The sequence below is a fragment of the Panthera leo genome, chromosome C2 (assembly GCF_018350215.1).
Source record: "Panthera leo isolate Ple1 chromosome C2, P.leo_Ple1_pat1.1, whole genome shotgun sequence".
NCBI lineage: Eukaryota > Metazoa > Chordata > Mammalia > Carnivora > Felidae > Panthera > Panthera leo.
Window position 1 is genome coordinate 54,289,270 of NC_056687.1, and position 22,556 is coordinate 54,311,825.

The 22,556-nt window shown below is 36.6% G+C and overlaps 1 protein-coding gene across 7 annotated transcripts in view; it reads left to right on the forward strand.

Moving 5' to 3' along the window:
• BBX (BBX high mobility group box domain containing) overlaps positions 1-22,556 on the forward strand; it is a 282,183-nt gene that overhangs the window by 119,573 nt on the left and 140,054 nt on the right. The window contains exon 2 of one of the 7 annotated variants that reach the window (XM_042955357.1): positions 9,239-9,356. The exons of the other annotated variants lie outside the window; for them this stretch is intronic. The gene's annotated coding sequence lies outside the window, so the exon portion shown is untranslated. The remainder of the gene's footprint in view (positions 1-9,238; positions 9,357-22,556) is intronic. 7 annotated transcript variants of the gene reach the window in all.

A 22,556-nucleotide genomic window follows, 5' to 3' on the forward strand; every position in this document is an offset into this window, starting at 1 on the left:
CTCATAACATACTTGTCAAAATTTCTGTGTATTTTAGTGTAAAATATATACTGCATTTACTGGATATTCTGTACGTACACATTTAAGTGTAAGTAGTAAGTATGTATGAGTGTATGCATATAGTTTCTTCATATAACCTCTTCAAGAAACTAAGGAACTTAGTTTTACACTGGAGTCTTTTTGTTCATGGCTGCATCCCCCAAATCTGGAAACAGTGTTTGGCATATGGAAGTTGTTTTGTTTAGTAAACATTTGATAAAGTAGTATTACCAGAATTCATGTTTTGTTGACCCTATATTCATTGAACTTGGTGTTAATATGCATCCCCTGGTCTACCTGCAGATAATTATTTTTCCCAGTCTGGATTGAGGGAGAATTAAGCCATTCTTCAAAAGTAAAAGTCTCTCTGTGCTTTTCAGTTGGCAGTTAGTCCTATAATCAATAAATGTTAAAAGGGCTGAAGAACTTAAAATGAGCAGCAGAAAGTTTCTGGGTGCCTATTGACTCCTTTATAGCATGCATTGAGTCAACAAGGGTTTGTTAAGACCTTTACCAAGTACTTCCCTAACAGTCAATCAGCAGCCCTGCGAGTGGAATGCATGTGAATGTCTGAGATTTAGAGGAGGGAAGTTGGTTCAACGGGGCTTGAAGAGATGCTGTGTGTATGGTACCTGGATTCAGTTAATACATACCAAAAATGTAAGCTGAAGTCCACAGTTAGGTGTTTTATTCTTGCAGGGTGGGGGGAGGGCAGTGGTGGTGTTTATCTTTAGGGCATTTCTGTATTTGAATTAATCTGTGAAGATGATGGATAAGAATGTTGTGTCTTGGTTTTATATAGACTTGTACAATTTGCTTAGTTTAGTTTGCAGTTGTTCTGCCTCTGCCATTACTATTCTTAAAAAGCAGCTAAATCATGTAACTATTTCAGTGTTCCTTAACATTTACTGTAAGACCATTTATTATCAAGTGTCTCTTCATGGCCGAAGTGGTCCACTTCAGGTGATGTTTTAAGGCACTAAACATTGCCATTAGGCACTTACAGTGCACAGGTTTCTTGAGAGAGCCAGCTGCACGGGGAGGAAGTGGCTCTAAAGAAGGCTTAAATAATAAAAGGCTACCGTTTATCTGATGAACACTGTCCTAAAACATTCTCAGTTCTGCCACACTAATTCCAATGAAGAATTGCCAGATTAGAGAGACACTGAAACCTACAAAATGTGAGGTGCATGCATGCACAGAGTCGTGTATGTCCTTCTGTCCATCCAGGCACCACCTGGATGGACACATACATGAAACTCTGAACCATGCCCTCAAAATAGTTTTGAATACCTACTGTGTTTTCAGCATTATTAGAGTTCCCAAGTCTTCACATTAGGTACATGATAATGTAAAAGAGACAATGGTAAAGTTTGAAATCAGTAGCCGCAGACCATCTCCTTGTGAAATAACAAAGCTCTTGCTGTAGCAGTGGTTTTGTCTCGCTGTTTGAGGAAGCATATGACTCATCGTTCAATTCATTTGGTGATGTGAACCCTTTTTAAACGAATGATAGCTTTCAGGTTTGAAACGTTAGTTGTTTCTCTTAAAATGGTAGGTGTTGCCTTTAGTAGTCACTGAAGAGTTTCGCTTTTTAGAGAACATAAAATAAATCTCTCTAATAAGGCTTTTATAATCTATCTTGTTGATGGTAAAGGTGTACCAGTTTTGTCTCTTTTTATGAGTTTTAATCATCACAATCCTAGAATTTTTTATGGATTATTTCTATTGTAATAAAATATTTCATACATTAGAATTTATAATGTGCCTAAGAAAAAAATACTCTAGAAGTTTTACTTCATATTGCTTATACACATTCTTATTCTTGCCTCTAGATTGTCAACTGCATAAATACTCACTATTGCTTCCTGGAGATTAATATGGATAGGCAAAAACTCAAGGTTTTCTTATGGAAGACAGATTTAAATGTGTCACTTTTGTTTGTTTGAGCTGTAGCTTGATCCTTAGAAACGAGGGCTGTGGATTCAGATGGACTCAAGACTAACCTGACTCTGCTTTTACTGTGATTGGGTTGTGGGAAAGTTACCTAGGTTCATCTGTGAAATGGAGTGAATACTGATCTATAAGGTTGTTGTGAGGATTAAAAATGCCAGAAGATGCAATGCCAATCCAGAACTTGACAGGCACTGTTGAGAAAATGTGTTTGTTCTCAAAATGGACAGTAAGTAAAAAGTGGAATTTGACTTTTTTGGCTTCTTAACCATTCCTTGAAATTGAATTTCAGGCATTTTATTGTCTCCATTCACAATAAAAGAAATGTCCAGCTTCATCGTGTACGCATCTTTATTCCATTGGAAGTCTTTATTGAATACAGGATGGACTTGATTTGAATCATTAGGAAAGAATAATGTTTGTGCTTTATATGGTTAGATACTTTAAAATATTTTCTACACAGTCATATGTGATAGAGGTTTGATTTTTAGATTTCCCCCAGTTTTTTTTGCAATTTATTAAAACCTAATCAAAACTCAAGCATATGAAAATATTGATGTCATCTATCATTAAGTGGATTGTAGTTACTTTAGGATTATTATTACTTTATATTCTTGGTATTAACAATTATTACCTGAAATAAATTATTTAAGTATTACAGTAAAGTTTTATAAACTTTTTTTTTTTCAAATACTATTTTAGCAAGACAACGAAATGTATTATGAATTCTTAATGGCTTTTAAAGTATGACAGCCATTTCATAAATTGATTCTCTGAACCTGATAACTATAAAACATTTTAAAAATTTAAATACCTAATTCAGTCATGAGTTAACTCTGCTAGTTAATTCATAAATTAGAGAAGCAAAATTTCCCTTCATTTTTAGGTCACTGGTTTAACATTTCACAATTAATTGATCCAAGAGAAGCAAGTATTTTTCTACATTTGCAGAAAGTGCTAACTCTGTGAAAGTACTTACTTCATAATAATTTTCATGCACATGAGCATGAACTAATACAACTTGGTCTTTGTCACTAATATCAGTAGGTATACTAATTAATTTTGAATATAATTGACATATTTATTAATTTTGATTATTTCTGTAATTGATATATCTAAGCTTGTTTTGAAGATAATTTAGTATCTGTGAAAATACCTGATTCCTTCTAAAAGCTGTTCTGTAAGCTAACATGAATGTGTTAGGTGTTTGTGGTCTTTTTATAGCAATTTTGCCTTTTCCTAGTTGATTATGTGTACATTCTAACCATAAAAACCATGAATTTTATAGACTTATTATATACTTTTCCAATTATTAGTGTATATTAAAATTCTAAACCTTTCTAGCCCATCTATGAGCATGTTTGCATTCTTCAGCTCTGTCTTATTTCTTTAATTTTTTTAAAAGTATATTTATTTTTGAGAGAGAGAAAGAGAGAGAGAGAAGCAGGGGGAGAGGGGAAAGAGAGAGAATTCCAAGCAGGCTCCACACTGTCCACGCAGAGCCCAATACAGGACTCAAACTCATGAACTGTGAGATCATGACCTGAGCCGAAACCCAAGAGTCAGACGCTTAACCAACTGAGCCATGCAGATGCCCTGTTTTGTTTCTTTTTAGAGCCTGAACGGTCTTCAGTAATTTTACTGGAAAAAATGTTTTGTGTAAAAGATAAAGTAATATATTTTCTGTTCCTCTGTTTGTTTAATAAATATTTAGTGCTACGTGGAACTATTTAGTATTTAGGAACTACTACGTGCAAGTTATTGTTTTAGACAATGTCAGAGTTACAATATGATAATAGGGGAAATCTAAGCAGGAAAGAGAGACAGACCTCATTAAGAATTGAGGAAGGTCTTAAATCTCAGGTAGAAAAACTAAGTAAGACTACCTACAGGGGAAAATACTAAAGTCTGGACAAAGCTAATAGACCCCTTTTGCCATTTGGGATGGGCTGTGTATAAAGGTAAAATGGAAAACCTAGAAAAGCCAAATGTAAGAGAACCTTGAATGTCAGGGTAAGTTTACTGTTTTTTCTCCTTAAAAGCAAATGGGCCACTGGAAAATTTTGAGCAGGTGATATTTAAAAGGGATGGATTGGAAGGGAAAAGAGGTAGGCATTGGAAAGATTGGTTTAAGGGACTTAGCAAATCCTAGGTAAGAAGAAGTTGTTCTTCTGATAGGGTTTGCATGTTGTAAATGGAACCACTGTGAGAGACATGAAGGTTATACCCTGTCTGGATGTAGTTCAAAATGTTAAATTGAGGTATTCAACTCACAAAATCAAATAAGTCTTTTTTCCAATTTGCAGGGCAAATATTAATAGATACTCAGTTTTAAGGATTCCTTCAATGAAGATTTTCTCAAACGCTTGGTACCAACTATTCAGCTTGTGTATGTGTGTCTGTGTGTATTTCATGCTTATAAATTCAGCTTTCACTGTGTTTCTCAAAGAATACACATCCTGTCTTGTCGCTTGAACCAAATTACTAATCCGTAGGATTTGGCAACAGACAGTACCTGTGCTGAGGCTGCAGAGGGTATCATAAGAGGGAAGGAAGCAGTGGGGGTGTTGAGATAGGTTTTTAATTTAAGCGTGGGTGTTCAGACAGTACTGCTACCAGGAGAGAGATGGTGGTAGAAACTGATTTGGGGAAGGGGGTGGGTACAGTGTAGAATGGATTGGATTTGAAATGCAGAGAGGATATCCATGGGATTATGTATAGGATGTAGTTATAAATTGGTAAGAGTTTGGGAGAGAGTCAAGCTAAAGATAAATGTAGCTTAGGAGAGGTAGAGCTTGAAACTTTGAGTATTGGTGAAAGTAGGAAATATGGCTGGTTAAGACAGAACGTTGGAAAACACCCACCTATTCTCTGTTAAGAGAAGTCTAAAGGAAAGAAAAGGAATCAGATCTGTGGTGGGAAAAGCAAGAGAGTATAGTACCAAAGAAGATGGGGAAGAGTTTTCAACAAAAATGTTGAAAAATGTAGAACACTAACTGCCCCAGTGTTTGGTTTAGGGTGATTCAGGAGCCCTTTGGGGAAAGCAGTTTTTGTAGATTGGTCAAGGCAGCAGAAGCCACTTGTATAGTGTTTCCAGTATTCCCTGTTTTACATGTTCTTGATTGTCTTTTTAGCTGAAACTGTATGTTGAGCCACTGTTTTCATGGAGTAATCTATAATGACTTACAGTTCTGTTCCCTGGGAGTATGGAACTCCTCTTCTGTAAATGTAGTTTTAATATTCTTTCCTTTAAATATGTTGCCTTAGACTATTTCAAACCAAAACTTATCCAGGTGCTAATATCATTTCCTCAAATGCACTGAAGTGACTTTCTTTAAAATATCAGCAAACTACTTTATAAATGCCTCTCCTGTAGGACTTATATTATAATTGACATTACAGAGGGATGAATAATGAATTCCCTGTCATTGCCAGCTCTTCTTTTACACTGAGTACAGTGATGCTTTAAATAAGGCCCACCGGTTTAATAAAGATCCTGTCGAAAGCTCTTCAGAGTAGTAGGCCACCTGCATATGAAATTTCTGGGTTAGAATCTGATACGTAACCACTTTTGTTTCCATCTGCAGAAAATAGACTCACCCTAATTGCTAGTAATGATTTAATGATGAAAACTCCACTTGTCATCATTTGCATTTTTCCTTCTGTTGTGTGTGTGTGTGTGTGTGAGAGAGAGAATATAGTTTTTCTAGTCTTCACAGTGACTCTAGACATGTGTAGTTATCATTATTCCTATTTTCTGTAGGAGGGAACTGAGGCTTAGAATCTTGAAATTGTCTGAGCTTTTTGGCTAATTAAAAACAGAGCCAAGATTCAAATCAGCATTTTCTGACTTTCAAGACCATGTTCTCTACGTGGCCCATGCAGTGTTGTGAATTACTTGAAAGTTGAGCTATATGTAACACCCTTGATGGCAACAATTCATTCTGGTGTAGGGGCTCAACTTCTCATTATTTTCTTAGCCTTTTCCTCCAAGTAGGGAAGAAGAGATCACTTTCATTTGCTTGAACATATTGCCATTTGCCATTATTGGTTATCAGGTACTTTTCTGTGTATTTAATGCCATTATGTATATATGTTAATTTTCACATCAGCTCTATGAGAGGTGGATTTATTTCCTCCAACATTTTATTATGAACTTTTCAAACATCATTATACACTCATATACTCACCATTTAGATTTGACTGTTAACATTTTAATTATACTTATTTTATTACATATCTGTAACCTATCCATCATCAGTTCATTTTTGACTTAGTTGCAAGTAAACTAAAGATATCACTACACCTCCGTAAATACTTCAGCATACCTATTATTGAATACAGTTCAACATTTACAACTTGTTAATACAAAATTTACATTTAGTGAAGTGCACAAATCTTAAATGTACATTCTCTGAGTTTTGATAAATGCATACACCTGTGTAACCCAAGTACCTATCAAGATATAAAATATTGCTATTGGTAGGTGTCTCTTCTATTCACATTTTGTAGATAAGGAAACTGAAACACAGAGAGGTTAGTGATCTGCCTGAGGTCACACTGCTAATAAGTTGCACAGTGGGAATTCAAACTCTGGCAGTCTGGCTGCAGGGTTTGTGTCTTAAGCACACCACCATACTGTCTGGGGATTATTCTCACATACTCAGGTATCCTTTTACATTTATGTGTACAGATGTAATATTTATTTTTTACATAGGTGTGTAAAAGTAGTATGTTTGGGATTAGAATAGAAATGCAGTTCTAGAAATGCATCATTTCTTTGCAAGCAGTTTATGGCAAGAGAATCTAAGAGGGAAAAATACCTACTTTCATTGAAATATTTGGGTGAATTGAGAATACAGAGTCTGTATAACTCTGTCTTACCTGGATCCTTGATTAATGTTTCCATGTAAAGTGATAGTCAGTTTCCTAATGACAACACTGAAATTCAGGAAAATCCTAAAGTGCCACTTGAACAATGAAGGGTAAATGATGTTCAGTATAGTTTTTTCTTCAGCATATTTTTGCCCTATTATAATTAGTAGAAAATTGTTCATCTATGTGTGGTGTATGTAGTACTACTCACGTTGATATCTCAGTCTCCCAAATAATGAAATTAACCAATTTGGGATTTATAGTTATGAAATTTGTGAAGTTTCTGACAGGAGTATAATTTTCTGACTTTTCTAAATAAATTGCATAAAAATCTGAATAAGGACTGGAGTAGATTATATTAATGTATGTGTGGTTTTTGCTTTTGTGTTTTTTTGGTTGGCAATGCTTAGGTGTATCGTCCCTATGAAAATAAATTGTATCTCTTTCCTACATTGTGTTCAAAGCACAAGCTGTATCTGAAACGTTGACTAGTACTCTTTATTCACTGTCCATGTTATGAAAAAGCAGCCGTTATATGTATTAAAAAATTCTAAGTATTGCTTAGAAAGCAAATTAAAAAATAAATAAAAGCATGTAGTCAGCAAAACCTAGCCAGTCACTAGAGGGCAGAGCAGCACTATATTTTAGGCCTCATTTGAAAATTTCTGGTTTAAAAATTGCTGAACATAGAAAAATATATTGATGCACAGTTAAATAGAAATTTCTTTGTATTCTTATTATCTTGTCTTGCTGTGAAATCCAATAACATGCATACCCTTGTATCAGAGGAGCTTTCTGGCAATTACATTGCTTTCAGAAGCAATGACTATTTAGAAGAGTATAAGTATCCCTCAAGAGAAAATACTAAAGCAATAGTAATGGAAAGAATAATGCATTAAGTGATTTCTTTTTTTAATTAAAAAAACATTTTTAATGTTTATTTATTTTTGAGAGAGAGAGAGAGAGAGAGAGAGCGTGAGTAGAGGAGGGGCAGAAAGAGAGAAAGACACAGAGTCCAAAGCAGGATCCAGGCCCTTGAGCTGTCAGCACAGAGCCTGACGCAGGGCTCAAATTCACAAACCATGAGATCATGACCTGAGCCGAAGTTGGACACTTAACCAACTGAGCCACCCAGATGCCCCTAAATCATTTCTACTGTAGTACACTGAAATCGAATTGCATGCAGTATAGACTTCAGTTGAGACATGAGAGAATAAGTTTGAGGCAAGCTTACTAGTATTTAAATCTAAGAATTCATTGAAACGTGGAGCATTTTTTGATCTTTCAGCTGAAATGTGTTGAATCATTAAGACTTTGAAATTACCAAGTTATAAAAGAAATGAACTAACTCTAGCTCCTTTTTTAAATGTTAAAATTTTATCAAGTGGCCATTCACTTAATTCACTTAATTTGTTTGAAATTTTCTATCATTCTGATATAGTTTCATCTTGACTTACTTTTTCTGATAGATTTTTAAAATAAATGAAGCACTGAGGTGTAGTGTCCTAGTGAGTAAACTGAGTAGTTCAGTGTCTCAAAAGAAAATTTTATTTTGAATGTGTAGTTTGGATTTATATGATTTATACAGGATTTATTTTTTTTTTGAAGTTTATTTATTTATTTCGAGAGAGGTAGAGATATTGTAAGCGGGAGAGGGGCAGAGAGAAGAGAGGGCGAGAGAACATCCCAAGCAAGCTCCATGCTGTCAGCACAGAGCCTGAAATGGGGCTTGAACTCATGAAACTGCGAGATCATGACCTGAGCTGAAAGCAAAAGTCAGATGCCTAACTGACTGAGCCACCCAGGCACCCCTATACAGGATTCATTTCTAATAGAGAACGTGGGATATCAGAAAAAGCATTGGATTTTGGAATCAGAAGAATTGGGGCTCCAATTGTCATCTTGCTTATGACCTTAAACAAGTCACTTTAGCCCTCTGGAGTAAACATTTTCTAAGTTGGAGAATTGGAAAAAGTAAATATATATATTATTTACAGCTGGGTCATTTTGAGGATTAGGTGTTTGTGTCTGTGTATGTGTGTCTCTAAAGATGAGACTGTAAAGACAAATTTTAATAGATAATGATGTAAGCTCAGAAAAACCTTAGAAATAACTTTGAAATGATTATCTTATAAATGTAGTAACATGAGGGCACCTATTACACACTGTAGAGTACCAAAAATGTAGTTTCCAATCCAAAGTGAGATTGCTGACTTCCTCCCTGTCTCTCGAGTGTCTCTGGCTACTTAGCTTCTCTGTAACTCTTGACTCTTTCGCTCCTCTTACACCGTGCTCTGTTTGTTTCCGTGTTTCCTCTCTCTGTGTTTCTCCTGACTGTCTTTGGTCTCTCTCTGTGTTTTTCTTGTCCCAGGCACCCTCAGGAAGACCCCAAGCCTCTAGCAGTACCTGGTATCATCTCCAGCATGTTTATAGATGTGGAGGATTCACTGGGATATTGAGAAATACCAGAGGCGAGTTGTTCTACCGTAGTAAGTCAATCAGCATTTACTAAGTGACTACTGTTTACAGAGCACAGTTGGTGATATGTTGGGCAAAGAAGAATGAGTTAGGGCATAGCTGAGAAAAAATAGATCTGTAATCTCTTCTAAGTGGTCCTTGCAGGCTAGACACACATGCAAATGAAAACAACAAAATAAAAAGCTGACAAATAATTGCATAGCTGAGTGGTGTGGTATGTGTGCTGCACAGGCCCAGATTTGATGGAGTAGAGAAAACCAGGTGGTACTATTCAGGTTTCCTGCATGAGTTTAAAGTAGGATTGGAAGAAAGATACAGGAAGAGAGGGTGGAAGTGAGTAATTTCTGTGAGGCTTGGCCAGCCTGTTGGCTTGCCTGTGAGTGAATCCCTGATGGGAGGGTAGTAAAATAAAGAGTGCTAAGCTATAGCCTACCAACAGCTGACTTGCCTTCAACTTCTTAGAGAAATTCAAGTTATGAAAAGAAGTACAGCCTAGTTGAGACTTTCCATAAACATAAGTGGTATCTGTTGCCAGTTTTAGAATTTATAGAGTTTAAGGGTAAATTGTGACTATGAAATAATAAAGAGGTACCCTATGACATAAAATGAGTACATGCCATTAGAATGTAATCTAGGGATGCATTTAATTTTTAATTTTTATTTTTATTTATTTTTTATTTTGAGAGAGAGAGTGTGAGTAAGGGAGAGGGGCAGAGGGGGAGACAGAGAAAATCTTAAACAGGCTCCACGCTCAGTGTGGAACCTGATGCGGGGCTTAGTCCCACAACCCTGGGATCATGACCTGAGCCGAAATCAAGAATCGGAGCCTTAATCGACTGAGCCACCCTAGGCACTTCTAGGGATGCATTTTAAACATGAAGATGAAATAAAACAGTAAACCCTTATAACAAGTTGCTTTTGTATTAAAATTTAATTTTTGCCGATATATTTTAGACAGTCTTACCTACAGACACACCATGATTTTCAGAATTGGATATGGTTTGAATACCACCCCTGCTAGCTGTGTAATGTTGGGCAGTTTTCATAACTCTGAATACCAGTTTCCTCATATGTAAGCTAAGGATGAAAATATTTATCTCAGAGCTATTGTGTGAATTAAGTAATTTTATAAATTCTTGAATGCATTTTAGGTTCTTGTTACTTACAGACACTTAAAAAGCATCTTTAAAATAGTTTCTTTTTTTAAAATTTTTTTTTAATGTTTATGTTTATTTTTGAGACAGAGAAAGACAGAGCATGAACGGGGGAGGGGCAGAGAGAGAGGGAGACACAGAATCGGAAGCAGGCTCCAGGCTCTGAACCATCAGCCCAGAGCCTGACGCGGGGCTCGAACTCACGGACCGCGAGATCGTGACCTGAGCCGAAGTCGGACGCTCAACCGACTGAGCCACCCAGGCGCCCCTAAAATAGTTTCTTAAATATAGTGTTATTTCTGAGAACTTTTTAAAAATAGAAGCAACCCCATAGTATTCAGAAATGCTATATATACAGGGAATATTTATAACATTGGGAGAAGATACAGACAATAACATTAACATGAATAGCTGAGTACTACCTACTACCTACCAACTTAGGAGACAGAGCTGCTCCTGGCCTGGATGGATTCCATTACTTCTCTTTAAGATCACGCCCCTCCCCCTGCCCTCCCAGTCCTGAATGTTGACTTTATTACTTCCTTGTTTTTCCTTACAGTTATTTCACATATTTACGTATCCCCTACATTGTTTTCCTTGTTTTTGAATTTTATATCAGTAATACAATATCCTGTTTTCTGATGGAACATCTATTTTTGCCACCCAGCATCATGTTTGAGTCCTCCTTGCTTATACTTGTAATTCATTTATGATCACAGTTGTATTTCATTGTCAGAAAATAATACAATTTATTTATCCACTTTCTTTTGATGGTCATTTTATTTTTTATTTTTTTGTTTATTTATTTATTTTGAGAGGGTAAGAGAGAGAGTGCATGTGAGTAGGAGAGGGACAGAGGGAGAGGGAGAGAGAGAATCCCAAGCAGGCTCTGTGCTGTCTGCATGGAGCCAACATGGGACTCAAATCTCACAAACTGTGAGATGATGACCTGAGCCACAATCAAGAGTCGTATGCTCAACTGACTGAGCCACCCAGGCACCAGCCTCCCTTCTTAATTAGTTTTATCCTTCGTGGCAGCTGCTTTTATTTGTCACAGTTTTCCACTTGTACCTTCTCTCAAACCCACTTGAATCAGACACCCTGAAATAGCTGGGTGTGTTTGCTACTAAGTAATTCTCCCAAGAAAACCGCATCATAACAGTGTTGTGTTCTCTTACGTTAAATGAAAATTGTTAGCTGTTCTTGACTTCTGAAGACAGTTGGGGCAGAGAAATAAACGTACACATCTTTTACTGATTTCTTTTTTCCTTAATCGAGTTGAGATAGAGAAAGAGTGACCCACAGAGACTGTATGCAAGCTGCAGTGACTTAACCTGTTTGGTTCTGCATTGCAAAAGTCCCCAAAGCTCAGGGACTTGGCTCTACTTGTATTGGCCACTCTTTCCCCTTTTCTGTCCCTCATCCACTTCTGTTTTTCTCAGCCAGTGGTTCTTTTGGTATCTGATTATACTTCTCCACTCCATTCCTGTTTTCATATTATAGTTCTTCCAACCTTATACTTTGCACTTAGTGGTCTGTAATTTTAGTTGGTTGAGTTCCATATTTTGCCTGTTGTCAGACTGGTTGCTCTATCAGCCACATTCATTTTCTGAGGTTTTCCAGGAGTGTACCAGGATCTAGCCAAGTGCCTAGTGTTTATTATTCATTAAATATTTCTTGAATGAAGAAAGGAATGGTGTAAATGCCTGAAAAGCACTGAAATGCCTTTTCCTTGCTTAGCAATAATAATTTCCCCAAAAGCAGTGGGCAAAAATCATGCATACTGAAAACAGTTCTGCCCTTGGGTAGCTTTCTAGACCATAAGTAGTTGTTTTTCCTTGAGTTTCACTCTGGTTTTTTGGAAAAATGAGAATGGTAGACCAGTGATCTGTAAGATTCCTTTTGACTCCAGCATTTTGTATTCTCTCTTCAATTGAAATGGAAATTAGTTTCTCTCTGGATGTCTAGGCACTACTACCAAAGCCTGAATCCATCTACCTTACTGGGCTTTAGGCCCATGACTGTGTCACAGCAACCTGGCAGTTATTGTCTCCCATAACCACAGCAGGTGGGGCATATGTCGAACTTTCCTTTCCTCTCTTTGTTATTTAGGGTTGATTTGTTCTAAAGAAAGACTACATTTATCATTCTTTGTAAAAGTATATTGAATGCCTTTGACTTCCCAGGTTCATTCACCAGGCTGCCCAGGCATTGTTCAGTGTACAACCTAGACTCCTGCACACTCTTGCTCTTCCTCCCCTTCCTTCAACCCCCAAACTGTGTCCAGGGCAGTTTGTCCTACCCTTTGTTATTTGCTGTACAACTTAACCCCATGTCTTGTCTCATATAGTTCAGTTACCATTTTTGAGTCAGTGTTGATTTTTACTCTTGGGCCTTTCCTTGTAGGCAGTGAGTGTGTATTCATCTGGTGCTAGCAGAAGCGTTGTCCATTCCTTTCTCCTGTGGCTTCTCTGCTAGAGATGTCCCAACTTCCCATAGATGGCAAGTGAGGGCCTGAACTCATCCCCTCACTACTTTCACTCGGACTTCCCATAGCTCTTGCAGGGACTCTAAATGTATTACTTGTCCAGATTTCATTTTGTGACTGCCTCTGAACTCCATGGATCAAAGGCCAGGGGCACCAGAGAGCAGACTACTTGGAGAAGGGCACAAATTCTGTCTTTGCTTTCTATAAATTGTAAGTAAACATTGCCCAGTCCCTCCTGAGGGTTCTGGTCTTGGACCTGTGTGTTTGACTATGAACTAAAATTAAGCAGGTTCCTTCTGACTTTTATTCAGGAACACAAAATAATGTAATACTTCCACAATGTCATGAATCTGCTTTGTGAAAAATCCCACATAATTCTGGCAAATTTTAAGAAGAGAATAGGCCAGAAAAGAATTGTCTATCTAACCAAAAAAAAAAAAAAAAAAAAAAAAAAAAGAAGAAGAAAAAGAAAGGAAAAAGGAGGAAAACTTCTTTAATGAAGGATTTACTTTTAACAGCATTAACATAATTAGAAATCAGATTTGGAATTTAGAAAATCTTTGTAGGGTGTTGTTTGTTTTTTTTTAATGTTAAATTACTTATTACTGAGAGCCCAGTGGTTAACCACCTGCCTCCAGCCTCCATACACATAAAAGATTCGAGATTTACTGGGCTCTCCAGCCATGAAAAACAAGAAGCCAGACTATCTGTGATAATTCACCCCTCCTAACTGCTTACTTGACAAAACTCTTACAAAAACATATTATGCCAGATGTCCTATTCTCAAAAGAAGCAGTTAATACCATCCTATCTCTAGAGGAACAGATTATGTTTTGTTCCTCAGGAATGCAAGGAAACATCCTTTTATGCTTATAAGGGAAAAATGGGAGAAATTACCTGACGTGAAGACTTTACTGATAGGAGAATACTCATTCTAAACTAGTCTTAAATTGTGTCTTTGGTTAATGTAAAAGGTTTGACCTATTAAGTATTCACATTAATATTTTAAACGATCAGTTATAAAAGTCTCTTTTGTAATACTAATTCACTTAGTATTTTATTAATTTAGACAGGCTTGAAAGTGCTTCAGGAAACCTACAGTACTCATTCAGTATTCTTGTTTTACTTTAATATCACTTGAAAGAGAACTGTATATTCTCTAATAATTAAGTTCCAGCGAATACTAATAATACACTATTGTGTTAATAATGGATTGTCCTTTAGTACAGTAAAAAGTGTATAAATACATATAAACATCTGATATAAAATTTCCCTTCAGAAGCTAGGAAGTACATTTATTACAGATTTTGCATTGAATGGGCTTAACTTGAAAGAAGCATTTTTAGATGCTGCATTAAGAATAAACTTTAAACTAAATATTTAAGTTTTACTGTTGTGTTTTATCTGTTATACAGCAAAGTTAGTAATTCATGTAAAAGTAAGCTCAAAGTTGGGCTTTGTGTAATTAAACATGTAATTATACAAAATATCAACTTTAAAAATAGTTTTGAATAACTTCACTCAAATGTAGGTGTTGCTGGAATAACAATATTCATTTTGCCTGGTAGTTTACTAAGAAACAGTGAAATGTTCAGATGGGTCTGTAATTTTGAGGAAGCAGAGGTGGTCTGTTTTCCCAAAGTTAATTTCCCAGTATATTACCATTCGTTATCTTAGTTGCAGAATTCACATTTCTAAAGGGCTTTTACTAGGTTTTATTAAACCCGAAAAATAAATCACCAAGTTTTTTTTGTAAAAATAGTGGAGAAGGAAGTGGAGCACCTGCACTTTTTTTGTTTCTTCTTGCCTTGAGGAATCAGGACTCCTCCGGGAAGCTCACCTGACATCATAGTGTTGTTAAAGATCACTAAATGTGGTTTTCTTTTGTGTGTATTTGTCCCACCAAATCTTACTCAAAATCTGTATGTTTCTTTTGTGCTTAGCCAGTGGACACTTCACTCCCTTTCCCTGTGCTAGCCAAGCACCTTGTCTCATTTGAATGATGGCATCATTGCCCTTAGGTTAAGGTTTGTTTTGAGCTTAGAGGAATCTTGGCTGCTGTTTTCATCCATTTATAGTTATTTGCTGTTACTTAACCCTTAACGCTGGTCAGATGGCAGTGTTACTTTCTGTGACTCTCAAGCTTCCCTGTATTGTGTGTTCATCAATTAACAACCTGCCAATTACTAAGAACCACTAGGGACCTAGGGAAGGTGGTGCTTGGGACCTCTTGAGTCAGAGAGGTAGATCTCCACACCCAGGAGGAGTGGGTCTGATTTTCGCTAAATGGAGTCTCCTTCCCAGTCAGCTGTTCTCTCCGGATTAAAGCTCATGAAGACAGCCTTTCTTCTGCTCTTACTGGAGCTTACTCAAGGATCGATTTGAGTACGTTTCTTTTTGCTTCAAACTTCTAAAACTGTGCCAGAGATTTTGTTGATTTGTTGGTAATTATTTGCATTTAAATGATCTCAAAGACCCTTTTCATTAAAGGGTTCTGGCTCTTTTCTCTTAGTTGTTAGTAAGGATGGTGAAATCGTGATGGATTGTTTTCTCCTGTTTATTCCTGTACATTTCTCTGGAACTTCAAAGACCAATAAGGGATACCCACCCTTTCTCACCCCCTCATTTTCAGTGAGAGTTTATAGTTACAGCGAGGATGAACTGTGGACCAGTTATAGGATTTAAATCTGATTTTCAGTAGACTTTATATTGAAGACTAATTGTCTATAATTAACAGGTTACTGATGATTGATGATGATGTGGAAGTGTCTGGAGTGGAGGTTAAAACAGTAAGAGCTCAAGAGTCATGGATTTACTACAGTCATTTAAGACACTAATAGAAGAGGGTCACAAGAAAGTTACGGTTCATGCTGTAGGAAATTAAGAAATTTGGAGGAAGTAGATATTATTCTGCCCAGGATCATGGAGAGGGAGAGAGAAGGAGCATTTTAAATAAGGTGCTCTGGGCAAGCAATGAGATGCAAAGACGTACCCAAATGCCAGTAGCTGGGCCCTGAATGCATCTTACAGGACATAGAGAAGGCAAAGGAAGTTTGGAGCCAGATTTTGCATGTGTCTCTGTGTGTATGTGTGTCTTTGTGTGTGTCTGTGCTGAAGAGAGAGAGTGAGGAGAGGCAGGGAGGGGGCAAAAAAGATGTCAGTGTCAACCTAAACAATTACATTCTGAGAGTAGACTATGAAGTGCCATTGAAGAGTCTGGATCCAGAGAGTGAGAGGCTCAAAGCATGATTATGAATAAATCTTCTGATAGAGATTAGTTTGGAAATGGGGATTATCATTTAGAAGCTACTGTAATCATCTCTTGGGGGTGAAGTGGTACCAAAGGACTTAAAGAAGGAAGAAAATACATTCATTTATGTTTTTTTAAAAAAATATTTACTAAGCATATGTAAAATATATTTTATTTACAGCATATGTGAGGCACTCTGAAGGGGTTTCCCGTATTATCTGTGTCTATTCTTCCATCCTAAGAAGTAGGTACTAGCCTCCTTTTATAGATGAATGAACAGACGCCCTTGAATTAGACAGCAAGTAGTGGTAAAAATCCATGGCCAGGCCTATCTGGCCACTAATACTCTTTGCTCTGGCTCACGAAGCATGGAAATAGAGAACAGATGAATGTTTTATCCCTGATTTGATTTTTATCCTTTATTTGGAATTATTAGATGGATCCAAATTAGGGCTCTATTCATGCATATTCTTATATACATAATTGTATGTCAATACACCGGAGTTTGAGTTTGATACAGATATTATTATATATTTGGCTCAGTTATGTCTCTCTCACAGCCTGTAGGAAAATTTTCTTTTCTGATAATTTATTTCACTTTATTTTATTTTGTTTTATTTTTATTTTTTTTAATGTTTGTTTATTTTTGAGAGAGAGAGAGAGAGAGAGAGAGAGAGAGAGACAGTGTGAGCAGGGGAGGGGCAGAGAAAGAGGGAGATACAGAATCCAAAGCAGGCTCCAGGCTCCAAGCCATCAGCCCAGAGCCCCACATGGGGCTCGAACTCACAGACTGTGAGATCATGACCTGAGCCGAAGTCTGACGCTTAACCGACTGAGCCACCCAGGCGCCCTGATTTTTTTTAATTTTTATTAAAATAATTTTTTAATGTTTATTTTGAGAGAGAGAGTGAAAGAGACAGAGTGTAAGTGGGAGAGGGGCAGAGAGAGACACACACACAGAATCTGAAGCAGGCTCCAGCCTCTGAGCTGTCAGCACAGAGCCCAACGTGGGGCTTGAACTCACGAGCTGTGAGATCATGACCTGAGCTGAAGTCGGACGCTTAACCGACTGAGCCACCCAGGCACCCCTCTTCTCTGATAATTTAGAGAAAAATGTCAGTTGACAAAACTTGGGTCCATATTATGTTTTATACCAATGAAGAACAAATAGTAAGAGATTATATTTCCTACCAAATAGTAATTTTAGTCTACAAGAAATGTAATCAATGTCCCACTTTCCTAGACTAAAAATTATAGGATAAACTGGAATATTTAGAAAAAGAATTGTGGTTAATTTAATTTGTTTTCAATGAAAGTTAACTAGAAAATTTTTAATATCTGTAGATCATTGCAGAAATGTTAGTACACAACTGAATTTCTTGTTAATAGTAGACTGAAGTTTATTTTTTCTTTAAAGTTTATTTATTTTGAGAGAGAGAGAGAGAGAGAGAGCACAGGAGGGGCAGAGAGAGGGGGAGAGAGAGAATCCAAAGCAGTCTCCGTGCTGTCAGTGCAGAGTCCAGTGCGGGGCTTGAACTCAGTAACTGAGATCATGATCTGAGCCAAAACGAAGGCTCAGACGCTTTTAACTGGCTGAGCCACCAAGGTGCCCTGAGTGGAAGTTTATTTTTTAATGAGAGGATGATCTTGGAGTCATCACTCTAGTGATTAATAACTATTTTATGGTTTAAGATATACTATGTGGATGAGGTTGGAGATTTGAAGAATTGTAGGTACTGACAGCCAATGAATTGCCCACTGTCAACACCAACTATCTCTTTGCCTCCTGCCTAACATTTTCCGAGAGGTTATTTTATTTTATTAATTTTTTTTAAATTTTTATTTATTTTTTATTTTTTTTTTAATTTTTTTTTTTTAACGTTTATTTATTTTTGAGACAGAGAGAGACAGAGCATGAACGGGGGAGGGTCAGAGAGAGGGAGACACAGAATCTGAAACAGGCTCCAGGCTCTGAGCTGTCAGCACAGAGCCTGACGCGGGGCTCGAACTCACGGACCGCGAGATCATGACCTGGGCCGAAGTCGGCCGCTTAACCGACTGAGCCACCCAGGCGCCCCTTTAAATTTTTATTTTTGAGAAAGAGAGAGACAGAGTGTGAGCAGGGGAGGGTCAGAGGGAGATGGAGACACAGAATCTGAAGCAGGCTCCAGGCTCCGAGCTGTCAGCACATAGCCCGACTCAGGGCTCATACTCATGAAACGTGAGTTCATGACCTGAGCCGAAGTTGGATGCTCAACCGACTGAGCCACCCAGGCGCCCCATCTGAGAGTTTTTGTTAAATTGATGTTAGGTTGTTTTTATAATTTGTTACTTTATGCTAATTGCCCAAAATGTGGTTGAGGAACATCTATTAGTTTTGTTTTGGCTAAATGAGATTATATACATATTTTAAGTTACTGTTTTATCCTCGAACTGTGCTAAAAATAAAAAGTGAGGGCCCTTATGGGAGGTTTTTTTTTGTTTTTTGGGTTTTTTTTTTTTTTTGTTTGAATCCTGATTCTTACTTCTCTTCGTATAACCTGCATTTTCTTAAAGCAAAAATAGTTTTAGGTTCACAAATAGGAAGCAGCTGTCTGAAATATGTTCATTGACTCAGCTGAATGTCTGCTGTTGCCCAACAAAAGTTATTTGATTTGGGTAGTGTAAAGAAATAAAAATAAGCATTCAGATTCGATTTTGGCTGCTGTAATAAAAACTTCTGTCTGTAACTTGAAGTCTTAAAATCTACATGTAGTGTAATCTTACATTGCAATTTGGAGAGATTTGAGTCTAAACACTACTGAGACTGCTAATAAGAGTAAATGATAATATACCTACCATTTCTTTTAACTTATTTCCTTGATCCTCAGAGGAAGACGAATCGTCATCTGAAGATTGGCCTGACAAGGGATACATCTCAATATTGTTCACAACATGAAAAAAAAAAGTAATTTTCCGTGTGTGTGGTGTTTGGCGAAAAGCAATGAACTCTTTTAGTTTCCTAAAGAAAATCAGTCCAAAGAATGAAATGGACAAAGCCAGAAGCATATGGAGAATGATGTCCCAAAACACTTTTAGGAACTGTAAAATTGAGTGCAGTGGTATAAAACTATTCACACATTTTATTAGGTCCATATAGGACTGATTGTCTATATTGGCAAACTGATTGTCTTCTTGAGATACTGTTGCTGTAAATATTTTTTGAGAAAAAGAGTGTTGATAAGTCTCTGGCATTAACTAAATATTCACAGTGGAACAGTGTCTTACAAAAATACATTTTATTGCACTTACAAATCCAGGTTAATTTTATGATTCTGTCTTCTGAGATCCTTTTCTTGAAAATCATGTGTCTGCAAAGTTGCTACTTGTGACTTGTTCATCCTTGATAGGTACAGAAGATTAATATGGTTGGGGAACGTCCTAAACACCAAATTATGACCATTGATAAAACCCATTATTAACTTGGCGAGTTGGAAATGCTACCTCCTGTTTGATGACTTTCAGACGAAATGTTGTCTCTTGTTTGGAATGTTGAATTGAGAATGAGAGCAGATGTCTTGGAGTTATTTGTTTGAGACTGTAAAGATCTCTTCACCTTAGATCTCCAAGTATAAAATAGTGTATTAATTATTTTATATATTCTTATATAACTCTTAACATTGGCTACGTAAGAAAGATTGTTCTTATTCCAAAGTCACAATCTGAAAAGTAAGTACTGGGAGAATTTGACCTGTTGATAGCAAGGTTCTAGTTAGTTTATGTAGACATATGATAAAAAATGGTATTTTGAGTTAAAGGAGAGCTAAGATAATAGGACTGCAGTTCTCAAGCGTAATTGAATATTTTGTAGACCAGGTAGAAACTTCTTGGATAGTTTACAGTGTTTTTGTATCTGTGTTGTGCTGTGTTGTCACCCATTTCTCAAGCTAGCATCCTCTAAGTGTAAGGTGTGAATTGTTTAGAGGTTGAAATTGGGGATGGTATGAAAGGACAGCTGGGAAAGAGGAAGAATGTAGACTATGGTATTTTTAGTAAGCACTGTAGTCTGTTGGAATATAGGGTGACCAGTTAATTAAACCTTTCCAGGAAAATACTATGATCTTGTGACAAATTCTCTCATATGTCTGAATGCCTTCTTAGTTCTCATATATTGTTTGGCCTTTTTTTTCAAGGTACCTGTCAAGGCAGTGGGTGCTCAGTATATTTATTTTGAATGGTGAATGACTGTTGGTCATTTTAATGAAATGAATTTAATGACATGAATTTTAATGAAATGAAATTTTTATATTTTGTCAAGGGTGTCAGTGATTTGCTCTGTGTTTTAAAAATGTTAAATGAATAAACTTCAGTTGCCTTCAGAAATGTTACCTTTTAGACTTTCTCAGTGATGAATGAAAATGAAAAATTAATACAGGGACACCTTTGTACTGGTGTCAGCTCTTTAATCTTTTTTTTTTTTATGTTTGAGAGTGTTTTATTTTATTTATGTATTTATTTTATATATGTTTTATTTATTTTGAGAGAGAGAGAGTGCAGGGGAGGTACAGAGAGAGAGAGAGAGACAGAGACAGAGAGAATACCAAGCATGCTCCTTGCTTTTGGTGCAGAGCCTGAGGCCTGGCTTGATCTCAGAAACCAAGAAGAGATCATGACCTGAGCCAAAACCAAGAGTTGGAAGCTTAATGGACTCAGCCACCCAGGCACCCCTCAGCTCTTTTATCTTGAACAAGTTCTGCGACCTTGAGCCAGTTTCCTAATTTGGACTTCCAATTTCCTCTTCTTTGAATGAGAGAGTTAAATTAGATAATCTTTTTAGTTTGTTCTAACTCTATAAATCTGTGATTTTGAATAAAGAACAAAGTAGGAGTGCAAAATGAGTACGAGTATTCCTAAATCAAGTTAGAAGTGTTTAATAAGAGAAGCAGGCACATTCAAAAAGTTTTTAGCAGAATTTTGATGAGGCAGAAAAATGAACAAGTTGGTAGAGAAAACCTTCCTTATAGGAGAAATGGTGCAAGGATTTGCATAGTAGCAAAAGCTTGTGGGAGATGTGAAGACAATGAGATTTGTTTGCTTAGAGCGAAGAGTTTTTCTTGGGGTAAGATGTGAGTTTTCATATTCTCTGTCTAAAAGGTCCATTTCTGATAAAACGGCCATTTAAAATCTGTTTTTAATAAAGTTTTATTCAACATTTTTTTAAAAGTCAGGATTTATGCTACAGTACCCACCTACCATCCCACCCGCTGCCTCTCCAAACCACAGGAATCCTATTATTCATTTCCTCTTTAACTGAGTTGTATAGTTTCCTCACAAAATTCAAAGCATAGCCAAAAGTTAAAAATTCATTAGGCTGTTGGAGAATGAAAATAATTCTGATAAAGGTCAAAATGTGTCTCCTTTATATTTTCCTTTTTACAAATTGCTCTTGATAAGAATAGATTATTTTAACCATTTGACCCATGTCAAATTTTGTTTTCCTTACAAATATCTCTTATTCAGGATAATGTGTGTCTAATCTAAACTTTCAGACATTAGCATAGCATATTGCATGCAGAATTCCTTAAATTCAAGGAGCCTATTTGTTAGAAACACATTTCTTCTAAACATGTAACTTTTCTTTTTATTGGTGGTTTCTTCTCATCTGAAAGACTCATAGAACATTTTGTGTAAAAAAGCAACTATCTTCAGTGAGTCCTCAAGTATTTAATTTATGTTGGAGTAACAAAATGAATTCAGAGTGGTCAGACCACAAAATGTAAAGTTCATCATTCTTTTCTTTTGGGGAAAAAATGCATTCAAATTTATAGATGATGTAATTTGACCAAAACCATTAATAATACTTATAATGATATATTTTTGAAGGGAAAGCGGCCTGCAAGTAAATCTATCTATAATGCCTTAAAAAATTGGAAATAATGGGGCGCCTGGGTGGCTCAGTCGGTTAAGCGGCCGACTTTGGCTCAGGTCATGATCTCTCGGTTTGAGAGTTCGAGCCCCGCATCGGGCTCTGTGCTGACAGCTCCGAGCCTGGAGCCTGTTTCAGATTCTGTGTCTCCCTCTCTCTGACCCTCCCCTGTTCATGTTCTGTCTCTCCCTGTCTCAAAAATAAATAAAACGTTAAAAAAAATTTGTTTTTAAAAATTGGAAATAAATGTTAGAGGAGCCTGAAAATAAGCATTTTTATGTAAATATCTTTGAAAATTCTCAGACTGTAAGTAGTATTAAAAACTATGCCTGTTGATTTTACTTGATTCTTTTCTTTTAATAATTCCCAGTAGTGCCTTTGATCCAAGAAGGTGTCATCTGAATGTTCTTTCAA